Below are 22,625 nucleotides of genomic sequence, written 5' to 3'. Positions count from 1 at the left end.
TTCCTCCTCAAGCTCCCCCAGAAAAACTCTGAGAAAGCAGCAGTTGTACAAGTTTCAGCAGATTTGTGCTACAGGGAAGCTGTCGATTTAGATTTCCTTCCAGCTGACATGCCTGCAGTCACACAAATTGATTTCTCTCGACAGTTCGAAGTCCTTGACAATGCAGATCCTTAACTCCACGTCATCCTCTCATTGACCTATTGGACTCCTCCATCGTGTTCCCTCCTCCTTCCTGCTAATATCCACCCACATCCTCTCGCATCGACTCCCCTATCCTGGGACTCGGACTGGGCTTCATTTTGAATGCAGGAACGGCTTCTTTCACCTTGATGTTCCAACAACTCGTCTTCTCAAGGTTGCCGTGAGGGTGATACAATCAGCCGGTGTTTGCTGTGGAGAAACATCCTCGCTCTGAGCCTTTGTAGATGAAGCCTTTAAAGGGAAATCTCTCTGGGTTTGGGGAATTAGGACTTGCTGGTGTGTGTGAGAGTTGGGGTATTAGCACAGGACGTTTTGAATTCTTCAGATTAACCTTCTCAAGACCGGATTGGACAAACAAGGAGGCAAGAAAGAAAGGAAGAGGATGGACTTTTAGAAGAATAGGCAGAAAGTTAAAACAAAGAAACAAAAGATGCAAAGAGAGAAGGCCTTGAGAAGGACGAGAATGATGTTTAAAGAAAGAAAGAAAATGAAGTCAGAGAGACAAAAGTAATGTGAAAAATTATTAAAGTGAGAAAAAGTTTTATACATGTTTGTCCCTGCAGGAGTTCAGCTGCGGGTCAGTACTTTGCTCAAGAATTAGAGAACTGCTAAAGGGATAGTTTGGTTTTTGAAGTGGGGTCAGAATGGCCCCTTTAATGAGACACCAGGCTGAGTGCTGACCTGATGGAGAGGCTATACATCACTGCAGAGAGGACCAATTTAACTGTGCTTAAGAAAAAGATGAAGAAGTTGAACAACTCAGTGGGACTTTCAGTTTTACACTGTTATTGAACATGCCACAGAGGTAAGGCTAATATATATGCACATGCATGAACAGGGTCCTACTGAAAAGAGACGCCAAAGTGAGGAGCTGCAAATGAAAGAAAGTCAGCAGTAAACTGGCTCACAGGCCTTAATCCCATCAGTACTTGAACCAGTGACACTCCAGTCCCTAACCCAGGCCTTTTAAGACTTTTCTACTTCAATAAAATTCCAAGGAAACTCCTGCACACTCTTATTTGCAAAAGGTCCTTTATCTTGCAACATTTCTGTATTGAGGGCTGCATGGTGGCACAGGAGTAAACACTGTTGCCTCACAGCAAGAAGGTTCCTGGTTTAAATCAAAAACATGCCCATCAGGCAAACTGGTAACTCTAAGGGCCAATCCCATGTCTACCTCTTCCTCTTGCCCCTGGATGAATGAATGGATGGATGGATTTCAGGTGTAGGTCTTGCTCACCGGTTGCAAATACATACTTTTTCAAGTTAATGCAAAAAGTATGTTTTTTTAAGATTTATTTTTGGGCTTTTTCATGCCTTTATTGGATAGAGGACAGACAGTGGATAGACTCAGAAACAGGGAAGAGAGTGGGGCACTTAATGATGCCAGCCCTCCTCTGTATCCTATATCAAAGAGATCTGTTTGAAACTTGGCTACTTTGAAAGAAGATTTATCAATTTATTAATTTTCTAGTACTTATCTGCAAATAACCTGTACACTCTGAAAAGAAAACCATGAATTTACTTTTAAAAAATTGCTAATCCTCTGAGACTGACATTGTCGTATATAACAATAGGAGACACAGGTTATTTAAAGTTCAATAACCTCTGAACCATAAATCGTAGCCACTTACTTTTTCCTCTTTGGGCCTGCTGTTGTAATGACACCATCCACGCCTCTGTAGCCCTTACAGAGTCTTTTCTAGCCAGCCTGGAACTTGGTTGACTTTTCTGGATCTTTAAAGATTAAATCCACACCAGAAATTCAAACATTGAACACCTTTTTTTTAAAATACATTTTTGGATGCATTTTCAATCCATTTTCGACCATTTCTGCCACTAGCAGCTAATGCTATCTACAATATTGTCTTTTCACATGGGTTGTGACAACCAATGGCAGGCTGGTCCATAGTCGTGCCATGCTTCGCTGAACCGTGCATGTCTACTAGATTATTCAGGAGAAAGCCTGAATAGCTCAAAATGGAGAGAAAGAGAGACAAAGACCCTGTGATGTGGCCCTCTATTTCAGTGGTTCTCAACCTTGGGGTCGGGAGACACTTTTGGGGTCGCGAGACACTGAGAGGGGTCCTCCAGATGCCCTAATAAACTAAGAATGTTTTTATTTATTACACTGTTGCCACTTTACAACAATTTTGTCAAATTTTAACCCATTTTCCTAAGTTTTTTCCTACCAATTTAAACACATTTTTTTCATTTAATGCCTATATATGTCAGTTTTAAACTCTTTCCACCACTTTTTTCTGCCTGTTTTTGCCACTTCTGAACCAATTCTTGCCACTTAAGCTGAATGTTGCCTCTGTTGACCCATTATTGCTACTTTTAACCCCCTTTTTTTAACCACTTTTTATGCCCAGTTCTTCCCATTTTAACCACATTTCACAATTTGATATGCCATTTTTTGCTAGTTTAACTAATTTCTGCCAATATCTGCCTATATTTTCTTTCTCAGTTAATCCTTTTTTTTGACAAGAGCCTCATACACCCATAATTCAATCAGAAAATGACCATCTCTTTAAAAGAATGTTTCATCTAGGTCATTTTCTATGGGCATATACATCTGTCCTTTTCTTCAGTAATTCTTTTACAAAAGTTTCTGTATAGCTCGTTGATGCCCACACTGTAAACTTTGCCATCCTTCTGTTGCTTGTCTGCTCGTTAATATTTCCTCTTCATGGTGAAAACTTTAATGCATCATAATCAGATATGGTGTGTAACAAAGTCTTAAACATTTGCTGAGGAGCCTTTTGTTTATCCGTTTTGATTACTCTTAGTCTGGCCTTTATGTTTGCTGCTGTGGCTGCAGACTTTCAGCTAAATGCCTTTGACTCCTTACGCGGCACGCTTGGCCCAAGGTCGTTCTTAAAAACTTGGCAGCGAGTCAGCTGAGACCTGATTTATACAGTTTTCAAACCTGTGAAATCCCGAGCTTGCCATGTTCCAGCGGGGTTATGTCTCTCTGGACTCTAATAATTTCATTTTGCACTTTGCCAGCAAGCAGAGTGAAATGCTGAGGTTTTAAAAAGCTTAAAGAAAGCAGTTACTGTGTGTCTGAGTGGTCAGGACTTGTTGGAAAGACTGATGACTGAGTAATGATGTCTGCATATTTCTGCCTGGGAGACATAAACAAGATGTCTATGTGTCGTTTAAGATCATTTATAGCTTTTGTTTGAGTGTAAATCCTGAAACTGACACATTCACTTTCACATCACATATTAGAGGTGCCATTTTTCCTCCATTCAGCTGATCTTATAAGACTTTATTAGAATGACTGCAGCTTTAACTCGCTGACTGGACCAGAAAATTGGCCAGTTTCAATGCTATATTTCAGTGGACATACAGAAAAAAATGATGTCACATTTGAAACTATCACAAGGTACTTGTGCCCTACTGAAAGGATAACGCTTCAGCAGACCCAGACTCTCAGTGTGCAAGCTCCATGTAGTGACATTGCTGACATTGCCTCCCCTAGCCAATGGCTCCTAACGGCTCTCCCGTACAGTGCCGATAAAAAGTATTCACCACCCTGGATGACTTACCCTTTCATTGATTTTATATATCAATCATGGTCAGTATCATTTTTTTTTTTACAGAAAAAGACCAAAAAAACCCTCTTTTATGTCAGAGTGAAAACAGATTTTTACAAAGTAATGCCAGTTTATGAAAATGTCATGCAAAAAAAAAAAAGTGATTGCATAAATATTCACCCCAGAGGTCCAGCCAACTGGTCCTAGTAGTCTTACAATCAGTGAAATGGGGATCACCTGATTACACTGAATGTGCCTCAAGTGATTGTAGTACAAGGACACCTATGTCTGGAGGTCCAGTAATGGGTGAATCAGTATTTCCGGCTACCATTACACCATGAAGACAAAAGAACACTCCAGTAAAGGTTATTAAAAAGTATAAGTCAGGGGATGGATACAAAAACATTCCCAAGGCACTGAAAATCCCCCACTTCACTAAAAGCCATGTGAGAGACTCCATGGTCAAGTGGGAGAAAGTTTTATGGTGTGTTGAGACTAAAATGGTGCTTTTTGGCCATCAGACAAGATGCTGTGTTTGAAGGATACCAAACACAGCACAACACCACAAACACATCATCCCCACTGTGAAGCATGGTGGTAGCAGCATCATGCTGTTTGGATGCTTCTCAGCAGCAGGCCCTGGAAGGCTTGTAAAGTAGTTTGGAAAATATTGGAAAACCTAGGAGGACAATCTATTTCAGTCTGCAAAAGAACTGCAGCTTGGAAGATTTTGTTTCCAGCAACACAATAATCCAAAGCATACAGCAAAAGCTGCATAGAAATTGTTTAAAGTCAAGAAGGTAAATGTTCTGGAGTGGTCAAATCAAAGCCCACAGATTCAGTGCTGTGAAAAAAAGAGAAATTATACTGACCATAATTGATTTATAAAATCAAAAGGGTAAAACATCCGGGAGGTGAATACTTTTTATGGGCACTGTAATAGAACACACCTTTTCCTGATGCCAACATTATGCATGACAACAAAGAGAAGATAGATTTACAGAGAAAAGTCTGAAGAGAGAGGAGCCAAATTAATTACTAAGACCAGTTTACATTGTTTTCCACTCTGGCAGTTGCTTTGCTGTGAGGGGAACTAAAGGCTGAAGGGACACTTTTGTACCTGCAGCTACTGCACTTCTAAACAGAGCTAGCACAAGATAATGCACTTAAAATTGAATGAAACATGTATCATTTTACAGTGGATGTCTTCAAAAGCACTTTATCATGACTCGTTTTTAATCATTAATGTTGCTGAAATGAAAACTGAAACTCCAGCATATTTACCTTTTAAGGTACCAATAAAGAACCTGGACCTTGATCAAATGTGTCCTACTTGTGAAAGGTCTGGACTACAGGCAGGACAGTTCAACACTCGGTCTCTTCTTCTGTGAAGCCATGCTGTTGTGATGTAGTAAGTGGTTTAGCCTTGCTGAAATAAGGCCTTCCCTGAAAGAGACGTTGTCTAGATGGAAGCATATGTTGCTCTAAAACCTCTATCTACTTTTCAGCATTAATAGTGCCTTTCCAGATGTGTAAGCTGCCCACGCCTTAGACACTAATGCAACCCCATACCATCAGAGATGCAGGCTTTTGAACTGGGCACTCATAACAAGCATCTGTGGTTTCTAAGAAGAACTTCAAATTTTGATACATCTGACCACAGAACAGTTTTCCATTTCCATTTTCCAGTCCATTTTAAATGAGCTCTGGTCCAGAGAAGACAGCTGTGATTCTGGAACGTGCTCACATATGGCTTCTTCTTTGCATGATGCAGCTTTAACTTGAATTTGTGGATGCGAACTGTGTTGCTGACAATGATTTCTGAAAGTGTTCTTGAGCCCATGCAATAATTTCCAGTATAGACTTTTGTTGCCCTGTCCCTACTTTTTTGAGACATGTTGCAGCCATCAAATGGAAAATGAGTTAATATTTGTTATGAAATGATTAAATGTCTCAGTTTAACATCTGATATGTTGTTTATGTTTTATTGTGAATAAAATATGGGGTTTTAAGATCTGCAAATCATTGCATCCTGTTTGATCTACATTCTACACAGCGTCCCAACTTTTTGAGAATTTGGTTGTATTGAGGAAATCTCGGAAAAGCTGACAAAGTCCTGATGTCAGACAAATGCCTGTGTGTTGGCCCGCAGTGGTCCCCTGGATTGGCTGTGTGAAAACAACACATAAAGCAATGAGTGTTTAGTGCTAAAAGTGAGATTAAACTTGTGAAAATGAAGATCACCTCCTTAATGAATTGGGTTTTAGGTTTAATAGCCCACCTGCTCCAGTCTGGCTCCGTTTGCATAGTGACCGTCTTGGGATTTCCAGAGATACATTAAAATGTAAAAGAGGCCTGTGAATGCCCAGTCAGCTCTCATTGTAGCCGAGGTGTTCTGTGTTGTGGCCCACAGTGCTCCCTGGGCTTTAAGCTATTTAAAAGCCCTAAGCAGTCAGTGTTAAAGCCAAATTTAAATATTTTTAACAAACAGGATGTTGGCAGTGTTGTTCCGTTGGATTAGATTTTACACACAAAAGAAAACAGACGAGATCTGGAGAGCATTGACAGAGCTTTTTAGTGTTTATCATTCTTGTTGTAATATTGATTTTTCATTTCTACACAACTGGCTTTTTGAACACAAATATATGAAAAAGAAAATCATCATTTATCATTTATTTGGAGCTAAAAGCCAAGAAGTAATATAACCTTTGATACTTATTTAACTCCTCATTGTATAGAACTACTACATTTGAATAACGTTTATTCTTAAAGGTCTTATATTAGGCAAAATAAACTTTTTTTTTCCAGCTTTTCTAGCAAAAAATGTGTGCCCTCGGCCTGTCCACAATCCCCTCAAGTACCAGAAAAAAAAAAAATCCCCCTCACCTTTTTTCTCCTCCTTTCAGAATATGTTTGCTGAAACAAGCCGTTCTCAGATTTTCCCCTCATGATGTCATGTGGGGAGTTAGCCCCACCTCCAGGTTCGGTTGGCCCTCCTCACTTGGAAGAAAGTTCTGCCAGCTGAGAGGAGGATCAGGAGAGCCACTTCCATTAAGTTACATCCATTTCCTGAGAGGGGTGGAGTCAGGGGCGGAGTCAGACAGCTCATTAACATTGAAAGGCACAGACACAGAAACAGCCCGTTCTGAGCAGGGCGGAAACAGAGGGAGTTTTAGACACTCAAAAATCCAACACTAGAGTGTTTTTTCAGCAACAGACTTCACAGGCATGTTTTGGGGACCTCTGAGACCAATATAAACTTCTATTAAAAGGGTAAAATATGTGACCTTTAACAATATCATTAACTTTCCCATATCTCTGCACTAAGTCTTCCCTGCATTAAGGTTTAGATGCTCAGTATGTTTACAGCATTCAGGAGAAGTTTTGATTTCAACACAATAACCATAGTCCATTGTTTTTGTAGGCCTTTACTGAGAGGTCTTATTAATACATTTTTGTTTTTGATAACTTCTAGTTGCAGAACTTGATAATTTTAAATCAATTTCTTTGTTGAACCAGATGCATAAAAACAAGAATATTCAGCTTACTTTTTACAAGACTGTGATATTTTCAACGTAAGACAAACATCAGCCAGTGCACTTTTGTTTATTAACTAATCCATTCATTTGTATGCCTCTTCTACAAGTGTGAATTATTACAAAAACCATAACAATTAGATTAAGGTTGTCTTTAGCGGTCTTTTCATTGATTGATTTTGGCCTGAAAGAGTGGTTGAATTATTTTTGTTGCCCTAGATAGTAAACAGATGTGTAACTTTGACTTGTCATAAGACAACTACTGCAAGTTTTGTGTGCATAATACAATAACATCACTAGTTATGGTTGACTTTTTACAACAATCAGCCATAACATTATAACCACATGACTTATATTGCATTTAAGATGTGTTGTTGTATCTTGAACCAAGCTTGTTAAGACTTATTAGTGGGGATGCTGAGCATCCACACTATTGATATTCCCGTCTGCCATTTTGTTTATTCTTCTTCCTCCGCACCGGCTATTTCCTCTTTCATACTTGGTCGTATCGACACCATTTAAATGTAAAAAAATTCAGTTCCTTCATCATTCAACTGCTATGACTTTTCTCATTTCTAACTTTTCTCATTTTTAAAATATAGCTATTTTCAGCTATTTATATGCTTTTTCAGCCACTGAATGCAATTTTCAGCTAGTTTTAGGCCAAATTAGCTATTTTTATGCTATTTTCAGCTATTTTTTATGCTACTTTCAGCCATTTTTAGGCTATTCTCAGCCTTTTTTAGGCTACTTTCAGCTATTTTCTTTATCTTTTTTGGGATATTGAATGCCATTTTCAGCTACTTTTATGCCATTTTATGCTATTTTTATGCTATTTCAGCTATTTTTGTGCTTTTGGCTATTTTCAGCTGTTCTTCCAGTATTCAGCTCTGGGCATCCCCACGCAATTTCAGCTGAAATTGCAATGTTGATCTAGTTTTCATAAAAGTCTTGTAAAAAAATAACCCCATGGTGCACAGTCAAACTCTAAACAACCTTTTTTGGGACAACCTGGACTTTAAGTTCACAAATACTGTTGTAATGCCCCTTGTGTTGCAAAAAAGTTAAAGGACCATAAAGACAATCAGATATGGCTGACTAATATATGGGAGTCACCTTTCAATTCTGAGGTTGAAACAGCTTGGTGGGTGAAGTTAGTTGGTTGTGTTGGTCTTTGGACTCTTTTTGAATGATTTCAGTCGTTCCCAGTACATTTCTTCAGTAATCGGGTCTACAGAACAGAGATTCTTTCTCAGATGTCACGGTTAACCTACAAGAAAGTAACTCTTCCAATGATAGGAGGGGTTCATTGGTGATTGGGTCCTGATTTAAGCAGCTTTGAGTGTTATAAAGCGTCAGGTCTGACAGAGCATATTGAATGAAGGAGAAACAGCCAGAGTTCAGCTCTTATCAAACAAAGTGGCCAAGGAGGACCAAAGGGGGCCTGACATCCTGCAGCAGTACAGCTGTTTTATATGGATAAGACCATCCCTGTGCAATCCAAGCAGACAGCTCCACATGCTCTGATCCATGCGTTCACCTTGAGAGGCAGGGTCAGCTCTTATCTGAAGCTGTGATCAGCTGATGTACAGCACCTGGATACTGAAGCCGCACACGGCCGCCCTGATCTATGAGGCAATTATGGTAAAAACGTCTGTCTAAGCATTCCTGGGGTTGAAAGGACTGACCGGGATATTAAACAGATTACATTATATACAAAGTGAAATGTGATGGCAGAAGACCAAGAGAGGGGCCTTTTGTGTTGGCGATTGCTCCCTTATAGATGGCTCCCTCCCCGTCAAACCTGGCATCAGACCAAGCTGCGGATATGTGTGACTGTGCGACGTTTAAAGAATGTGTGACATGACTGTGAGTGTGCATGTGAGCGCTAAAGCCTCATACACTTTGATAGATTGCAGAGTGCTGGCGGTCTTTTTAGAGCGGAGGAAGCTTGGCAGAGAAGGCAACTTATCCCAACTCAATAATCACTTGATTTACTCTTACACAGGATCCAATCAAGTCAAGGCCACACCAGATGAAGCAAATCAAAAGCAGGCCGGTCCAGAAGAAAAATAAATCAAAGGGAAGAAACTCAACAACACATAAATCCAGACCACAGTTAGTAAAGCTTTATGTGAGCTAGAAGATTCATCATTTATTTCATAGAAACATTTTCATATGGACATGGACACATTTAAGCCCTCAGATAAAGAATCATTTTACCAGGCTTTAAACCTGGAAAATCCTGGTCAAAAAGGTTGGGAATTGTTAAAAAAAAATAAAAAAAAAGGGGGTGGGGGGGGGGGGGGGGCATTTTGGGAAAATCTCGGAAGTTCTGGGGGGAAATTCCTGCAAATAGTGGAAAAAACTTGTAGATTGAAGAAAGAGAGGTAACACTACAGCAAAGAAAGGACATTTTGGGAAATAAAATTGGGAAACGTTTGGAAGAAAACTGTTAAAATTAAGGGAAAACTCAAGGAAACTGTTGAAAAAAGGGAAAATGTGGCAAAAATACTGACAAATTTTGGAAGTAAAAACCTGAAATTTTTGAAGAAGAGGAGGCTGTGGCTGCGGACCAAATGTCTGATGGCCGTAATTTGCTGGTACAACGTATTTCCAGTGTTTGTTTGTTTGTTCGTTTGTTTGTTTTTTAAATTATCTTTATATGGCCTACAAAGTCTGGCTGTTACATTTGTGAAAAAAACCACATTGCAAACATTAAAGACAAAGAACATTTCATTTATAAAATACAGGAAAAACTCAGAGGTCTAATATGGGATTAACTTATATATAGACCTGTTTGAGAGCTAAAACAGCAGCTCGCTTCAGCTTTGCTAGCTTTAGCTAAGGCTAACATAGCTATGCTAGCCCTGTAATTAACATAAGCCAATGTAGCTAATTTAGTTTTAGCAACATTGGCTTTAGCAAACATAGCAAAGCTAACATATCTACAAAGATAATATATCTACGTAGCTCTGTTAGCAAAGTAGCTCTGTCCGCAAAGTCACTCCGAAATCTTTATCTTAGTTAGCTTTCACAATGTGAGCTTTAGTAAACGTATCTGAAGCTAATTTAGCAACCTAGATAACTCAAATCAGCATACATAGCTGCTTTGTGAGCTTAACATTAGCTATGTTGCAATGTTAGCAAAGTAGCACCATAATCTTTAGCTAAGTCAGCTACGTAGATGGCATAGATTCGTAGCTGCTTTGTGAGTTTAGCTTTAGCCATGTTAGCTACAAAGCTTAGTTATCTATGTAGCTAACGTTACCAACAAGCTACGCTTGCTACGTTAGAGTTTTTTCATGGAGGAAGAGCTTTGTTCCTGTAAGCAGACTGTTTATGAAGCTTTATTAAATGTTTTATAATCAGATTTTTTAAGGTCAGGTTTTTAACTTGTAACTTTTGGTATCTTAACACTTAAACTTTAACCCTTACCATTACCCTGAATGGAAGTGTAATCCCATTTTATTTCTATTAAGTTTTAGTGTCTGAAACTGTGTCTCAGATGAACGGCCTGTGAGAGTGGCTGTCAGAGATGCACGGTCTGCAGTCGGATTGTCTTGGAAAAAACTGGGATGTGTTGGGGTGAGGAAAACCTGGAAATTAGAGATAGAAAAGAAAACTCCTGGAAAAGGGAAATTATGGGAAATCCTTTTGAAAATAAAAAAAAAATAATGGGACATTGTTGAAAATTCTAGGAATCTGTGAGGACAAAAATTAGGATTTGTGGGAAAAGAAAAGGGGATGTTCTGGAAAGAAAAACTACGGACTGTTGGAAAATATTTTGAAACTGGAAAAGCATATTTAACATAATAATGAGAATGTTGGAATAATAATAATAATAATGGAAAGGGCAAGAAAGGAAAACTGGGAAGACAAGGACAAAAATGTACATTGAGGAGAAAAAAATCATTGGAATTTGCAAAAAAAAAAAAGGAATGCTATGGAAGAGAATATATTGCTGAAAACTAGGGATATCATGGGAACAAAAGACCTTGTAACTTAAGGAAACAACTGAAGGTCATGGTAAAAAGTGGGAAGATGCAAAGTTGGGGAAAAGAAAACCTAGAAATTGGAGACATAAGGGAAAACCACTGGAAAAGGAAAAATAATGGAAAATAGAGACATTTTGGAGAAAACTTCTGATATTGTGGATTAAAGACAGCAAGCTGTGGGAAAAAAATGGACAGTTGGGAGGAAAAGATTGGGAAATTTGAGAAAATTAGACAAAATGTATTACCTTTTTAAATGGAAGGGAAAGATATGGGGAAAAAATTGGAAAATGTGGGGAAAAGGGAAAATTTATGGAAATCTATTATGGGAATTTAAAAGAGGCAGAATAAAATGAAAACTACTGGGAAGTGGGAATAACAGACTTTTGAAGAAAACTTCTGATATTAAGTTGTTGATAGTTCTGCAAAATGTATTCCTTTTTTAAATGGAAGGGTTGGAAAAAGCCTGTAAACTTATGGGAACAACAGGGAAATGAGGGGCAACTGGCCAACAATTTGAAATTCTGTGTAGTTTTTGCAAAATCTTTCAAAATGTGGGAAAGTTTCAAAGATGGAAGGACTGGAACAAATGTGAAGAGAGTCATTGTGTATTTGCAGATTGTCCTGATCAGTCATCGACAGTCTTAAAACTCTTGTTTGAGGTAAAATTATTCATCAGAAGGATTCTTGCTCCATCAAAGGTGAGAAAAGACATCTCTTGAGATCTCTTCAACTAATCCTTGGAGGGACAATGACTGAATGAATGAAGCTCTCATGTCTTAAAAGCAAAAGAAATCAATGAGCTTATTCAACCTGACCGAGTTACAGTGCTGCATTCAGGGTCGTTGACTTGCTCCATGAGCCTATAAAAGTAATTGCTTTCTCAGTTGTTGGTCGGTGTTTTTTGTACCTCTAGAAAGCTTCATTTAAAGGCGGTTTTATAGACTTTGTTTCCTTCATGCACAAGGTGAAGAGGTGAAGTTCCTCCTCAATCCAAACACTCAAATGCCCACAGAGAAAGATAACATCAGTTGTTGAACAGCAGCTTGGCAGAGTTTTCTCTCATGAAACAATAAAACTCAGCGATTTTAATGTATTGATCTTTTGCAGGGGGTCATTTAGTCAGAGCGAGGCATCATTCGAGCTCCTGACCTAAGTGGATTTTCAAGCAGTGAAAAAAAAAAAAACAAGCCAGACTCTGGCGAAAGCAAACCAAGCCAGGCCATGCAAAACCAAATTAAATTTCACCAGATTGAATTGAAGAGGCAGAGAACTGGAGTGGGTCGGAGGGTCTGCAGCGCTTACATGTCTGGCCATGCATGAAGCAGAAAGCAGCCATAAGCTGAGACGACTGCCGCTGTTTTAAAAGATTGCTTTCCGTCTCTGCTGCCGAGCACTTAAAGCTTATTTCAAGGAAAGAGATCAGATGATTCAATTTACAGATTCGAGAGCTTTAATGCAGACGATGCACTTTAGAATAAAATGCTGGTCTTTAAAGATCGTAGCTCAGCTGATACTGCATGGTTATGAAAAATACAAGTACCTTGGAGCTAAGATGTCATGATCAGAGCTCACTAGTTGAACTGTGATGTATTGTGGCTCTCAGTCAAGCTAGTCTGCCGGGCAATATGTGTTGTAAAAATGTGACCACACTGAAATGGGTTCACAATATTTTAAATAACATTTTAAAACTGCACAGCTATAAAAATGAGTGCATGTTTTTGATGACTTCTATTTAAGGGCCGACAGTTGCACTAGCTTATGAAGCATGGACTCAAGACTTAAACAATAAAGTCATGTGATGAGAGGCTTTTAAATATGGCATAACAGCAAACTAACCTTTTAGCTTACTATGCATTCACATGTACAAACTACAATCCCAAAAAGCTTTGGATTTTGTGTTCAATCTGATTTAAAAACAGAATACAGTGATTTACGAATGCTTCTCAACATACATTCAATAAACAAAGCATAGAGACAACATATTTAATCTTTAAAGTTATATATATTTTTAGAATATGTACATACTCTGAATTTTATGTTTGCAGAATAATCTGAAAAAAAATGGGACAGGGGCAAGAAAAGACAGGGAAAGCTGTGGAATGGTCTAAAAACACAGAAGTATCCACCAGTATAGGCTAATTGTCACCTCAGGCAACACTGCATAAAAAAAACCCCATCATTCTGTGATAATATTAAAACATGGGCTCAGCAACACATCAGAAAAATGTTGTCAGTTAACACAGTATGTCTCTACATCTACAAATGTCAGTTATGACTCTATCATGCAAAGCCAAAGCCATTATTTTAAGAAAGGATCAGCCTGAAAGTTATCAACACTAAAGACCAAAACACACCAGCAGCACGTCAATGGTCACACTCCCCACCAGCCACTGCTGGGCCAGATACCAGAGTCCAGAGCCCACTTGGGGTTCAGGGCATCAAGGAACGATGGTCAGACAACTTCGTTTGGTCTGACAGTGTGGATCACCTGATCCAGCTCAAGGTATACTGGGTGCCCAGGACGTGGTGGGCTGGTCTAGATGCTGGGGGCAACCGTGTGCATGGTGGAGGGGGTAGCTGGGAGGGTACCTGGAGAGATGGGGCATGGGTCTGGTTCAGGCCCAGAGGCCAGAACAATACAGCACCAGGGTTGACACAGTGAAGTGCAGAGCTGGCATATGCTCCCATACCTTACCTGCCACAGCCAGCCGTAGTGGGAAGAGATTAGTGATGTAAATTGCCGCATGTCCAGGAAATATAGAAAATAATGGAGACAAACATTTTGACCCACGCTGAACGATGTTTTGGGCTTGAGTTCAAAAGCCGGCATCTGTAATGTGTATGGGTGTATTAGCACCAAATGGCATGGGTAACTTGCACATCTGTGAGGTTTTGATCTAAATAATGCTCCCACACTGATGACGTCTTTTTCATAGACATCCTTTCTTATTTCACTGAGACAGTTCCAACCCACATGTTGCATGGGTTACAACAGCATGGCTTCACAACAAAGAGTGCAGGTACAAGACTGGCCTTCATGCAATCCAGACCTGTTTCCTTTTAAAAATGTCGCTGCATTATGAAGTGCCAAACGGAAACCCTTCACTGCTGAGCAACTTAAGATGCGCATCAAGCAAAAAGACTGAAAGAATTCCCCTCTCAACGCTTCAGCAAATTGTGTCTTCAGTTCTCAGACGTTGACAGAGCATTCTTAAAAGAAAATGGGATGTAACACAGTAGTAAACATGGCCATATCCTAACTTTTTGGTGATTTTCTGCAGGCATCAAACTCAGATTCTGCGTATAATCTAAAAAACAAAAAATGCTTATCAGTTTGACCACTAAATGCCTTGTATTTTTACTGTACTCAAATGAATTTAGGCTGAAAAGGATTTGCAAATCACTGTATTCTATTTTTGTTTGCATTTTACTCAATGTACCAGCTTTTTTGGAATAGAGGTTAGTAGTGGTTTTAAGTCTTGAATAATCTGAGCCATTTTTACCACACTTCTGTGACTCTTCTATACATAAATAAAGTTAAACATGAACATATGGCTCACACAAAAGAAGAATCTAGAATAAAACACATTGTAGCATGCTTTAAAGCTTTCCTGTGCATCTGTCCTTAACCTACAGCCTCCTTACTTTGTATTCTGCTTAAAGTTCATGCCTGTCACATATTTAACAGGCCCGGTTTGTTCCTATCAGGTCTGCTTTAAAGCTGTCTTCTGAGGACATATGAATATATAACCTTATGATGTTTAAGTTATGGGAGATAGATATATTTCACTGAATGATGAATAACACATTCAGCCTCTTCCTTTCAGCCTTAAATGCACTGAACGTCCTTGTGGCTCTGCTTGCAATTCATTGGTGGTTCTGCACAGGTAGAGCTGCCTCGGGCCATTACCTCACCCTCATAGCTGTTTAAAGAACTCAAAGTATGATCCATGTTCCTGCACTGGAGTTTGTAGCGGAGGTGTCACAAATCGCACCGTCCTCGAAATGAAATCAATCACAGCCGCTGCGTGCGACCGCGGAGACTTCCTGCAGAGTGAAACCATGCCAACATGAAAAACTGGCGAGTGACCAGTTCCATCTCCATTAATATCATATGACGGAGAGAGCAGTTGGCTGCACAGTGCATTCTGGGACAGGGAAGCTCGGAGTTCACAGCAGGCACACGATGCGTGGAAAGCTAGCTACCACAAAATCATTTCATTTATGCAGATGTGCAGCATGCCAACCATGGAGGAAGCAATTTAATTTCAATTCAAGAAGATTCTGTGATGGGTTTTTTTACCCATGAGCTGTCCGAGCATGTCTGTGGAGGACAAATTTATTACAGAGGTGTCAGGTTTGTAGGAGGTAGATAAGTTCCTGCCTATGGGAGGGTAATGTGGAAGAAAGCAGAGAACATGTATATGATTTAGTACATGGTACTGATGGAAGCTAGAAGGTAAGCTGTTTCTGGTTATTAGAGTGACGTGCAGAGCTGAAGATGTTTTAAAGTTCTCAATACAACTATACTTGTATGTTTCTTGAGTTGTAGGAGAAGAGCTTCACATGAACATTTGAGTAACAGCTGCTAGTATATCCTGAAAACAGACATCTCGGATTTGACCAGCAGAATCACAGAGCTGTGGCTGCTCAGTTCAAACAGCTTCAACAAACATGTTTTGAAACTGTCTCGGTATGTCATGAATCTTTGACATGTTCCTAGGCTGGGAACTGCACAGATTGAACAGGAATTTTTGTTTGCCATGAAACAGGAAGTAGTATTTTCTGAGTCTTGTGACTCAGTAGAGTCATGAAACTTGGCCCAAAACTCCATGCTAAGCTGATGGATGTGAGTTTTGTAGGTGGGCGTGGCCTATCGCCTCAGCACTGCCCCCTACAATATTTCAAAAACCCAGCCCCTGCAGCAGCAGTGTCCTGCTTGTTGTTGTGTTTTACAAAGTAATGATGGTCATTCTAATCAAATGTATGAAAAAAAGTCATTGGCAATTCCTCCCATTAATTTGGTGATTACTGTTCAGAATCAGCTCAGTACACCTGCTAAGGCAGTGCTTTTCAAAGCAGGCGGGCCTCCCCTTGGGAGTGCTGCAGGACTTCAGGGGAGGTGCGGAACCATAAACCACAAAAGAGGTAATTTGATTTGCGAACTTCTGCTGTGTGGGGGGAAAAATGAATAGATTAATAGTTAATCTGAGACAAATCTACCATAGGTTCAAGTGTTAAGGACAGGATTTTCCTGCATGTATCCTGATGATGCTCAACAGCCAGAGCCTTTTTATTTCATTTCAGAATGGCACCCCAGCACACTTCTGACATGCTCACTCACTATCACAAACCAGGTCACTCAGATCTTCAGGTATGGGCCTTTTAAATGTGCCTAAAGTGAAATACAAATCAGGTGAAGGCGCATTTAGCCACTATGGTGCTGTTCTTTGGAATAAGCTGCCAATTGACCTGAGGTCAGTAGACACTTTAAGTTCTTTTAAGAGTGATTTGAAAACACTGCTTTTTTCTTATGCCTTTGACTGTTGCACAAAGTATAATATATTAGCTTTTTGCCTGTGTACTCTATGTACACAGAACTGTACATATGTGTGTGTGTGTGTTTGTGGTGGTGGTGGTGGTGGGGGGGCTTGAATTGCTGATTGCGTTTTCTGCTTTTTCTGTTAGTTTTTAATCTTCTGTAAAGCATATTGAGTTTACACATGTATGAAATGTGCTATACAAATAAAGTTGAATTGGATTGAATTAGATGTACAGGCTAATGACAGTATAAGGCTGTGTAAACCCTGGGGCCATATTGAGACAAAGCACTTAGTCTAGTGACCAAAACCAGTGACAGATAGTAATGCTTAACATGCTATGACGTGGTTTGTCATGTTGCAAATCTTTAGTCTGAACTGGACTTGGAACTTCACAGACTGACTCGAACAGGAATTTTTTTTCGCCATGAAACAGGAAGTAGAATTTTCTGGGTCTTGTGACTCAAGTTGAGCCATGCCATTGGCATGCTGAGAGGATGGATATGAGTTTTGTGGGTGGGAACTGTCTTGTAATCTCAGCGGTGCCCCTTACAACATTTAAAAAATTCAGCCCCTGTATCAGGTTCAACCTGGGATTTTGAACATTTGTAGGCATGCTTATCATGTCAAGATGTACAACAAAGCCTCTTGGACCCATATTGGGAAACAAAAAGGAAGGCCTTCCTTTTGATTTTATTGGCAAACACAATGTATTTATGGGGCTGAATAAACTTATCCAAGGTCTTTCATCAAAATTACATCTTTGGTGTATAGCAAGAAGAGATATCATAGGTCAAAAGTTATGAAGGACTTTTCAATGTCAAAGTGTGTAGCCATGACAGCGACTCATTTTAGCTATCTTGCCAAAACATAGGATTTTGCTGTCATGGAACTTACTTCGGCCAAACAGCTCTAAATCAGTCAAGCTTGTTTGAGGGCATGTCTGAACATTGTGTCAAAACATCGGGGCAATCATCTCCGCCAAGCTTAATGGTCTATCTCTGATGCAGTTGCCATGGTGATGTGTTGCCACCACAAAACAAGAAGTCATTTTTCAGGGGTTAAATCACATGTAGAGTCATGAGACTTGGTTGAAAAAAAAAAACCTAGCAGGGTGTGGCTTATAGGCTTCAGTGGTGCCTCCTACTATTCTTTAATAGAATGAGCTCCTGCACTACATTTAACCTAGGATTTTGTACTTTGGTACACATATTCTGCACAGCAGGACCTACAAATATTGCAGCTCCTCAGACTTTGATGTCTCACCACAGCAGAATTTCAAAGGTGAGATTGTGGACATTACAAATACAAAAAAAAAAAAAAAAATAGACCCTGGACTCAGGCCTTAATGGTAAAGCTGGTTCCTAATGTGCATCCCTATCCTGGACAGATCCTCGGTCAGTGCACCCATCAAAGTCTACAAAATGGAACTATGATATAAAAGTGTAGTGAAAAGCTATGAAGTTGATTACAGCTGCAAAGAGGAAGAGAAACATCTCTTGGTTTGTCACTGAAGTCATCCTCTTTCATATTGAAGTTATTTGATTCATTGTAAGTCCTACAGAAACTGTTGGTCCTTAAAATTACATTTAGGCCTACACTTACATCATGTCATGGAGGTGAAAGTTACCTGTACTAAATTAAGCTTTTAAAAATGACAACTTGCAAAAATGTGTTCTGCCCTGCTGAGTTCAAAGACCTATGACAATTCGATTTCATCAGAGCACTATCACTGCTTCTCCCACAGTTTATCTGACAGCATCTTGATGTAATGTACATTTTTCTGGCTGCTTCACTGTAAGATGAGATGTCAGATTAGCCTGAATCATCTGGGATCATTACAAAGTATCACAGTATATAGAGAATCATTGCTCATCCTCCTCTCTCATAATTCAGTGACTATCACTGAGCCGCCTGAATCTCTCATCCTGAAAACTCCTTGATTAATAAACGCCTTCAGCACTTCTCTGAACCAGACTATTCAGATCCTTCACGCCTATAATATTTGATTAGATTTTCAAAAGAAACGAGCCACATTTCTGCATGTTCTCCATTTTGGGATAATCTTAGCTTTTCTTTTTGGGTCGGGCCTATTATATTAACGATGCATGAATGCATGCATGGCTTTAAATGGCAATGTATTCAAGAGACATGACCAGGGGATTATGATAATGAATGAAGATCTCTGAAAGGGCATTTGTGAGGAGTGAAGGAGGAAGGGGAGGCTTGTAGAAAAGAGACAAGAGAGAAGAGGATCAGGGGAAATATTAGAGACTCTACAGGTCATTGACTGTTCTGAAATCAATGAGGACTGAATAGAGCCTCAATGGATCGATACAAGTGATCAATATTGTTTATAAATCAGAAAAAGAACTCTGTCATTGTTTTCCCTAACATGATAAATTTGCTTGATCAACAATAATGATCAGTACTTGGTGAAAAACTCCCTATCAATGGTTTTACCCTGATAAGAATTCACTCTAAATGATTCTGGTGTTCTCATTAGTGAGGTCAACCATTTTTCACTCTTGACAGCTGATTGGAAAATCCCCTTTGTGACATCATTGACTAGAATGACCATTAGTGCACGGTGCAGCAAATGTAAAGCCCATAGGGGACTTCAGCAGCCAAACATGATTCACTTTTATATAATAGTAAACCAGTTATTTCTCCAGGCTGAAAATGAAGCCAGTGCGTCAGTGTAACAAGTGGCAGTTTATCATCAATCAATGTACATAGGAAACACTTCAATTCAAACAGAACCTCTTACTTGCGATTACTGTGTGTGTGTTGGAGTCTGATGTCCAGCTAGAGCATAGGCCAGTCCATCAGTGTTTCTTCCACGGTTTCTTCTGGCAAGCGGAAAGTCCTTTGGCAGCCAGGATCAACTTGAAAGCAAGGCTCTATTGTCTTTCAGAGTTCTTTCAATATTCTTCTTCAGATTCAAGGATAGCTCCCTATCTGGATTTGTTCCTTGATGTCAAAGAAAGAAATGAGGGGGAAAAAACAATCAGTGCTCAACCAGGTGGTTGCTGACTGTACTTAAACTTAAGCTGGGAAAACAAAGTGGAATGCCGCTGGTCTGCTGCTGTAGTGGCAATGGAAATATGACGGAATGGCTCAGGGGAAGTTGGTCACAGGGGCTTTACTACCTGTACCACAGACTAAGGCCTTGTCCACATGGAGCTGAAAAAGATATAGTTACATTTCACTTCGAAAAAGTTTTGTGTAAACACAGGATCGTTTCAGGAACTGTCCGTGTAAGCACAGAACCACTGAGAATGACCTGGTTTCCCTTCTGGTTGTTCTCCGCGGTGGATTTAGGAACATCTGGTGTGTGCTGTTCTCGGTGGTGGTAAAGGAGCATCAGGTTTTGCTGTCAAAGCCAACACGAACACAACCCTGTAATCCGCCATTGTTGTTTTGTTTGACATAGGCATGCAGCTTAAGTGGGCTATGCTATGTATGATGTAATCGTTTCAAGAAAGATGTGGTTGGCTGTCCACACGGAGAGGAAATGGTATTGGCATTTACAGATTTGTTCACTCTGTGACCCATTTTCAAAAGGTTGCGTTTACAGCCTCCCAAAACGCTGTTTCCTTGTGGATGAAATGGTGATACAACAAAAAACTTTTGTGTATACTCCTGAATTTGTCTATGTGTGGATGTGGCCTAAAGACCAGAGAGGAGACCGTGTCCTTTTCACACCCCAGTGTGAAGTGCTGCAGAAGCTACTGGGAAGCTGACTCTCATAGGCTTCCTGTTTCTTTGTCTGAATTTTTCCTCCTGAGGGAGGAAGAGGGAGGGAGTAGGGACCCTGTGTTCAATGAATACAAAAGGAAAAATAGAAAAATGGTTTTCAAATAGGATCGAGCTGCTGCCATTACCATAGAAGAACTGGATCTCGGGATTGGCTTGTTTGTGAATGAGACATCATTAGTGAGAGCAGAGAGGGTCAAGGATATTACAGATGCTAATATATTTTAAAGTTACATGATCATATACGGTAGTAGAGGAGCTCCATTTCAACTGCATATGAAAGGCACTAAAGCCTTGTCACAAGGTCCCTTTCCATGTTTACATAAATCAGTCCATAGTCTATTACTGACTTATATGCTCAGTGATTTACTGCAAATAACCCCTACATCTGCTGTTCCATAGCAACCATGTGACTGCACCCTTTAGAAATCACAGATATGATACATTGCACCCAGATACAAATATTTTACTTAGTTTTTTTAGTGTAGTAATGTTAGAATTTTGAATCAGGAGGTGTTACTCATTTCTGTGTTGCTTTATATTTTGCATCATTTTGTTTTGCTCAAGTATTGCATGGTGGCCAAATGGCTAGTGCAGTTGCTTTACAACAAGAAAATTCTTGGTACAAATCCCCATCACACAGGTCACACGTTCTCCCAGTGTATGTGTTGTTCCCTCCAGGTTCCTTGGCTTCCTACCACAGTCCAAAGACATGCTTGTTAGGGTAATTTGGTGACTCTAAATTGCCTGGTTGTATGGCTCTATGTGCTACCCTGGGATTGACTGGTGCCCTCTCACCCAATCACAGCTCCAGTCCCCTGAAAGCCTGAATTGAATGAATGGTGTAGATGGTGGTAGTTTCTAACAATACTTAATGGAAAAAATGGTAACCCCCCTGAGACCAGTGTTGCTGTATATGACAAGAAGAGATGTGTTATTCAAAGTTACATAACTTTTTAACCGTTAATCGTTGCCACTAACTTGTTTTTTCCTCCAAAAGCCTTATGATGTGGAATGATGATAATGATGCTATCCATGCCTTTGTGGCACTTACAGAATGTTTTCTAGTGAGCCTGGAATTTGGGTGACTTTTCACAGTCTTTAATGGTTAAATCCAAACTTGTAGCTCTGATATTAAATGTCTTTTTCATCCATTTTAGAATCCCTTTTTCAGTAATTCCTGTGGTTGCTGGCTAATGCTGTTCGCCATATTGTCCATTTGTATCCCACAGTGCATTGTTACTGGGCTGTGATGACCATCCATCAAAACGTCCCGCTTTGCCAAACAGTGCATGTGCATGACTTAGAAACTGGAGAGGAGAGCCTGAATGACTCATAATGGAGAGAACGAGACACAGAGAGGCTGTGATGTGTCCTTCTGTGTCACTTCAGACAGGAACTGGTTAGAATAAAAAACACTTTGAAAAAAAAACTTTTTGTAGTCATTAATGTTTACTGTTTAATTTCCGATTAGTTTAGTTTTTTTCTTTCTTTACAGTCCCATAACTAACTGTTCACCACAGCCAGGGCTCAGGGGGTCAAGACAAAAAATAAACTACATTTTAAATGTTCAGAAAATACTTGATTTAATGCTATTATTTTGAGACTCAGAAGTCTTTATTTTGTCTGATGCATGAAATGGGTGTCTCGGTTTGACTGGTGTTGGATAAACTGGTGACACGCCATTAAATATTCTACTATGATGCTCACTTGCCAATTTTAAGAATGTAGAAGTATATTTAAAGACATTAATGCCACTGTTACAGTTGTCTTGGCCACATTTATAGAGATGAATATTACAAAAGAATATTTAAGTGATCGGCAGGTGCCTCACCAAAACTGAAGAAATGGCAGTGGTTCATTAATTGTGCTTTGCAATCCCACAAACACTTTCTGAGTAATGTTAATGTCTCTGACAGCTAAGAATCACACTGGAATTGTCTGTTCATGATCTAAAATCATAAAAGTAAGTATTTGAGATTAATGTTTTGGTTGGACAAGGTTTTGGTGGACCCCAGGAGACTTTCAAGTCTCAAATTAGGCTGA

At 39.6% G+C, this 22,625-nt stretch overlaps 1 long non-coding RNA gene across 1 annotated transcript in view; it reads left to right on the top strand.

Annotated features, from left to right (window-relative positions):
* The window catches only part of LOC121521947, a 45,813-nt gene extending 23,837 nt beyond the window's left edge, over nt 1–21,976 (top strand). The window contains exon 3 of the long non-coding RNA XR_005992902.1: nt 21,812–21,976. This is a non-coding gene — a long non-coding RNA (uncharacterized LOC121521947). The remainder of the gene's footprint in view (nt 1–21,811) is intronic.
* The last annotated feature ends 649 nt before the right edge of the window (nt 21,977–22,625 follow it).

Source organism: Cheilinus undulatus, linkage group 14, assembly GCF_018320785.1.
Source record: "Cheilinus undulatus linkage group 14, ASM1832078v1, whole genome shotgun sequence".
Lineage (NCBI taxonomy): Eukaryota > Metazoa > Chordata > Actinopteri > Labriformes > Labridae > Cheilinus > Cheilinus undulatus.
The sequence above is the reverse complement of the archived record's forward strand: the minus strand, read 5'-3'. Positions and strand labels throughout refer to the sequence as shown.